At 59.2% G+C, this 6,263-nt stretch overlaps 1 non-coding gene across 1 annotated transcript; it reads right to left on the bottom strand.

Annotated features, from left to right (window-relative positions):
• Positions 1 to 635: 635 nt before the first annotated feature.
• LOC128308372 (5.8S ribosomal RNA) lies at positions 636 to 793 on the bottom strand. Its single transcript, XR_008288248.1, has one exon. It is a non-coding gene; the product is annotated as a 5.8S ribosomal RNA (ribosomal RNA).
• Positions 794 to 6,263: the final 5,470 nt, after the last annotated feature.

The raw sequence follows: 6,263 nt of genomic DNA, 5'->3' as shown, positions 1-6,263 counted from the left end.
CACCCTCTGTGGGATAATGGGCCACCTTCAAGTTGAACTTGAACTGTTTGCACCGTAAGTGGTAGATAACGGACCGGTCCAGTACACGGAATCGGACAGACGCGAGGTACGCGCCGTCCCTACGTGCTGAGCTTATCCCGTTTCGCTCGCAGCTACTCAGGGAATCCCTGTTGGTTTCTTGTCCTCCCCTTATTAATATGCTTAAATTCTGGGGGTTCTCACACATCACTTGAGGCCTACGTTGGATTTTTCCCGAATGGTAAATAGTAGCACGCACTTGTTCGCTTGTATCCAGCGGGTGGGCGTACCGCACGCGTTACACGACTCGGCCAGACGGCGGGTCCCGGCAACAGACGGCAAGCCAGGTGTTCAAGGGCTTCCGGTGCTCCCAGGTTGTCTTATAGCCGAAGTTCGAACCGTGCGACACGACACGCACCCACTGGGCCAACTGTACCGCCTTACCATTTCAGCGCCCAAGGTCCCCCGCGGAAGGGGTCCGAGCACGCCATGATGCACAGTGCGCCAAACGCGTGTGTTCAAGCCTGCGACACACTCCCGGGCGTGCTGCTCGCCCAGGCGTGCCGCTGGTACGCGGGCGTCCTGTAGTTATGGAATAGTGTGTAACAAGAATTGGTAGGCACTCAAGAATGTGTGCATCGGTCGGGTTTAAACGTCCGATGCGCCATATGCGTTCAACGTGTCGGTGTTCATGTGTCCTGCAGTTCACATTCTGACGCGCATTTAGCTGCGGTCTTCATCGATCCATGAGCCGAGTGATCCCCTGCCTAGGGTTTTGGTATGTTCAACTGTCTCCTATGTTTTCGTTATGCGCTAGGTGCATCTCTCACAACTTAAGTTCCCCGGACAGCGTAACCGTGCACCTCTCGGTTCCTTCGAAGCCGTCCAGGGTGGACAAGGATGACCATTGGTCTTCCTTCCCATTGATCGACGCGCGATGTGGGCGGCATCGGCGCGATCTTGCACAACTTTCGTTCTCTTGATTAGGTTCTCTCTCGCTCGAGGCCAGTGTTTAAATATGTTCTAGTGGGTCTTTACCTTCGCCCATGTGTCACACACTTTACGCGTTCGATGGCTGCCATTGGGAGTGTGCGCACAGGTACGAAGGCCACTGGCCTACGGTCGCGCACGCTCAATATCGTAGTATAGACACACCTCTCTCGCGGGTCTAATTGGCGTGCGCGGCCCCCAAAAGGTAACATAGCAGTTTGTTCTGCTGATACCGTGTTTCTCTATCTCTCTAACCAACTCACACAACAACATATATGTATTGATCGGTAATGATCCTTCCGCAGGTTCACCTACGGAAACCTTGTTACGACTTTTACTTCCTCTAAATCATCAAGTTCGGTCAACTTCGGCCATGCCAGCTGCAGCTCACGAAGGAACCGCGGAAGGTGTGCCTCCAGAGACCTCACTAAATAATCCATCGGTAGTAGCGACGGGCGGTGTGTACAAAGGGCAGGGACGTAATCAGCGCTAGCTAATGACTAGCACTTACTAGAAATTCCAGGTTCATGGGGACCGTTGCAGTCCCCAATCCCAACTAAATGAGCATTTGGGTGATTTCCCGTTCCTCTCGGAATGGGGGCGCCAATTGGCGAGAACACGCTGCTGCTCACATTGTAGCACGCGTGCAGCCCAGAACATCTAAGGGCATCACGGACCTGTTATCGCTCATTCTCACCTTGCTAAACACAAGTTGTCCCGCTAAGCAGGGCAAACGTGGCCGACGACCGCCCGTGAAGGGGCCGCCGGCCTTGACGTCAGGTGCGCCCGGAGGTGCACTGCTGACAGCGTTCTAGTTAGCTTGTTTGAGTCGCGTTCGTTATCGGAATTAACCAGACAAATCATTCCACGAACTAAGAACGGCCATGCACCACTACCCTTAAATTTGAGAAAGAGCTCTCAATCTGTCTTACCTCGATAAGTTCGGACCTGGTAAATTTTCCCGTGTTGAGTCAAATTAAGCCGCAAGCTCCACTTCGTTTTTTTTTTTTTTTTTTTTAACAAATGCAGGTTTTATTGTTCATAAACATTATGTTCTAACAAACAATAGCATAAACCCACGCTCTTGACGCACGACGTCGCCCGCCAGGGATTTGTCATGCGTCATTACGAACCCTTTCGGATGTCTCTTCCCTATTTCTTTATTAAATTGAATCGTATCTTAACCGCATATTAAAGGCGTACGCTTGCTTAGTCCGCGTGACTCACTCATTCTTTCCCCTCTCGGAGATCTCAAGAAGTCAACCCGACATCTATCGATCTGACCATTCCGCCTCGCTGGCGGCAGCCTCCTCCGCGGGTGTCCATCGTCGGCCTGCAGCCAAAGCACGACGGCGCCTTTCGTTTTCGCGTCTGTTCCGCCGAGACCTTATCAGGTCCGCCTCCGTAGGCGCGGTCCGACGGCGGCGCGTCGTCGAGGGTCCCTCAGCCTGGACCCGAGCTCGCCATGCGCGCTGCATGAATAGACGCCGCTCATGGCGAATTCTAACCGTTTCAGGGGAAGGTGGTCCCCCTCTGCTACGCCTAGGTATGGGAGGAGGAGCTAGGCCCGCTCGCTCCGCCTCTACTGCCGTCCGCAGTATCTCGTCATCTCGGGCGGCCAGTGCTGCTGCGACGTCCGCAGCCAGTCGCACTCGCGCCCGATCCTCCGCTCTGCCGCGAAGCCGTCGGTTGCGGGCAGATCGCTGACGCGCTGCTCGCGACTCGTTCACGCGCCGCGTGATGTCTTCGATGATGACGTCGTCCATCTCCTCACCGAAGAGTGCGGCCACACTTTCGAGGACCACTTCCTGGTCCTCGGCGAAAGCCGCTTCCGTTCGACCATTGGTGAGCGCTTCCTCATCGCGCCACAGCTGTTGAAGCACTGTGGTGATGGTCTTTGCTGCTTTCTGAATGCGGTCCCACCACTCCGCACTCTCCAGCAGCTTCTCTGCGATGTTGTTAAGCTGGACCGACTCGGGTGTCCCCCAGCCCAGCAGCTCACGTCGGATCTCCTCGAACACGGGGCACTCGAACAAGACGTGGGCCACCGACTCGACCGACCCCACGCACCGTGGACACTCCGGAGACGAAGCGAAGCCGCAGACGTGCAGGTACTCCCGGAAGAATCCGTGTCCGGAGAGCACCTGCGAAAGGTGGAAGTCCACCTTCCCGTGCTTTCGTCCCGTCCACCGGTGCAGGTCGGGAATCAGACTGTGTGCCCACGTCTGATAGCGGCTGGCCGATGGTGTTGCCGCCGCACGGTCCCACGCGTCCTGCCATTGCAGCATCGTGGCTGCTCGCTCCATCGCTCGTACCTCCTTCCTGCTGGCGCCAGGCTCGACCAGCAGCCTGCTATGGCACCTTGCGTCCTCGTTGACGACCAGCCAGTACGGCACCAAACCAGCCATCACCACTGACACCTCGTAGGATACCGAGCGGAACGAACTCGATACCCCACGTGCCAGTGGCTTCTGGACCTGGGCCAGTCGTCTTCGGCACCACTGCATGTCTGTCGCCTTAGCCCAGATGGGCGAGGCGTACCGGATCACCGACTCAGCGACTCCTGCCAGCAACCGCCGCTTGGCCACCTGGGGGCCGCTGTGGTTCCTCATCACCGAGGTAACCACCGCCACCGCACGGAGGGCCTTGTCCGCGGCCGCTTCCACGTGCGGTTTCCACGAGAGTTTCTCGTGGAGTTGTACCCCCAGGTAGCGTATCGATCGCTTTGACGTGCAGACCACTTCGCCGACGCGCACAGGAATTTCCAAACGTCCTCGACGCAGACTCGATATCAGAACCACCTCGGTTTTGTGGGGGGCGAGACTAAGGTGACGTGCCTCGAGCCACCCCATCACCGCGTCGATCGCAGCCTCCGCGACCGTCGCCGACTCCTCGGGTGTGCAGCCCTCGGCCAGGATGGCGATGTCATCGGCAAAGCCGACGATGGTGGCCCCTTCAGGGAGCTGGATCCGCAGTACGCCGTCGTACATGACGTTCCACAGAGTCGGGCCAAGGATTGACCCCTGTGGAACGCCTGCCGTCACCCGACGTGACACCGGGCCGTCGTGGGTGTCGTACACCAGCTCCCTGTCGGTGAAATAGTCGCGGAGCAGGAGTTGCAGCTGCGCTGGAACCTCCTTCTCACGCAGGGCCATCGCTATCGCCTGCCAGCTGGCGGTGTTAAAGGCGTTTTTGACGTCCAACGCCACAACCAGCAGACAGCGCTTATCCCGGTTGTTAGTCCGTCCGTAGGACATCGCGCGCTCGCCTGCTTCCACCACCAGCTGGATCGCCTGCAGGGTGCTCCGCTGCTTCCGGAAACCGAACTGGTTCTCGGCCAGCCGAGGTGCCTCCGGATCCTCCAGGTGCTCGTTGAGTCTGTCCAGCGTAGTCCTCTCGAAGACCTTCGCCGGATTGTCGATCAAGCAGATCGGGCGGCAGGACGAGGCTTCGCCCGGCGGCTTACCCGGCTTAGGCAACAGCACCAGCTTCTGCCTTTTCCATTCGCGTGGTATTTCGCCGGTGTCCAAGCAGCGCTGGTAGACACCAGCGAATGGCTCCGGATACTTCCGGATGGCAGCCGTTACCGCAGCGTTCGGTACTCCATCGAGGCCAGGCGCCTTCCGCGGATGCAGCTCGCTCGCTATCGCCTGGAGCTCCGCGCAGCTGATCGGACGGACCGGAGTGTCCCCTTCCGAAGGCGTGACGTCCGGCCACTCGACCGGGGGATGCTCCGGAAACAGCTCCTCGACGATCCGCTGCAACACCGCTGGATCGCGTTCACGCGCCGTCCAGCTGCCCCGAAACCGAAGAAGCACTTGCCGGAACCACTGTCCCGTCTCATCTGCAGCCAGGGCCTGCAGCCACTCATCGAACTGGCGCTGCTTGCTGGCCTTAATTGCCACCCTTAAGGCAGCACGCGCCTCCTGATGTTCCTCTGAAGCCAGTTCGGCGGACGTCTCGTCGAGGGCCAATAACTGTCGCTCCCGAGCCAACCGGCAGCGCTCGGTCAGCTCCTCGATATCCGGAGTCCACCAATATGTGTTGCAGTTCCTCCTCTGCTGCTGCGACTGCCCAATCCTCGCCATGGTAGCGTCGCAGGCCTCCGTAAGCACCATCCCCAGGCTTGCCGCATCGGTCACCCGATCGGCAAAACGGGTCGCCTCAAGTGCCAGCTCGAAAGTACGGGGGCAAAACTGGCGAGTTCGCCAGCGAGTACCCGCCTCCCGTACTTCGACACCTTCCTGCTGATGAATGCCCCGTCCGGGCCGCTGACCTGTACGATGCTGTTGCCCGACCGCAAACCGAATATAGCGGTGGTCGCTATAGGAGTAGCGGTCTAGCGTCCGCCAGGAGCTGATGTCCTCCGCTGCTCCATCCGATCGGCAGAGCGTTGGACTCGCGAAGGCGACGTCCACTCTGCTGGGCCGAGCCACACCGTTCCCCAGGAATGTCGGCTCCGTGCCGCGGTTGAGGACCTCCAATCCTAGGCTGGTAACCGTCTGAAGGAGCGCCTCACCCTTAAGGTTGGCCCGCTCGCTCCCCCAGGCCCCATGCCACGCGTTGAAGTCACCAGCTATCAGCACGCAAGGGTGGCCTCGCGCAAGTACCTCCAGCCGGTCCATCTGCTGCTCGAACTCCGGGAGGCCGATCGATGGCGGAATATAGCAGCAGATGACAACGATGCCCGCCACCTCGGCAGCTACGATGCCCGGATGCTGCACGCTCCTCACCCGCTGTATGGGAAACCGTTGGCCACTGGTGACGATCGCGGCCTTCAGTGCGTCGTCGGATGCCCAGTTCCCATTGTTGGCCGGCACAGCATAGAGCTCCGTGATGAGCATCACGTCTGCTCCCTCCTCCCTCATCCGCTGGAGCGCAAGATCCTGAGCGCTCCTGCTCTTACCGATATTTATCTGGAGCACTTCTATCATCATCGTGTGGCTGCAGCTTTGCACGAAGCTGCGGCAATCGAGTGCGGGCCGCCACACTTCAAACAGCGAGCCTCGCCAGTGCAGCTCGCTGCCTTGTGGCCTTCCGCGCCACACCGGATACACGCTTTGCTGCGGTCCTCTCCCGAGCACTGCCCGGCGAAGTGGCCGCGCTCCAAACATCGGAAGCACCGCTTCTCCTCCAGCGACGCTTTCGGGACCTCCCACACCCAACAGGAGGTGTGTCCTAGGAGCAGGCGCTTCCCAGCCAGATGCTCCGCATCCGACCGGGGCAGACGAACGCGAGCACGCTTCGTGCCGTCT

The sequence above is a fragment of the Anopheles moucheti genome (assembly GCF_943734755.1).
Source record: "Anopheles moucheti chromosome X unlocalized genomic scaffold, idAnoMoucSN_F20_07 X_unloc_36, whole genome shotgun sequence".
NCBI lineage: Eukaryota > Metazoa > Arthropoda > Insecta > Diptera > Culicidae > Anopheles > Anopheles moucheti.
This window is presented reverse-complemented; position numbering and strand designations above follow the sequence as displayed.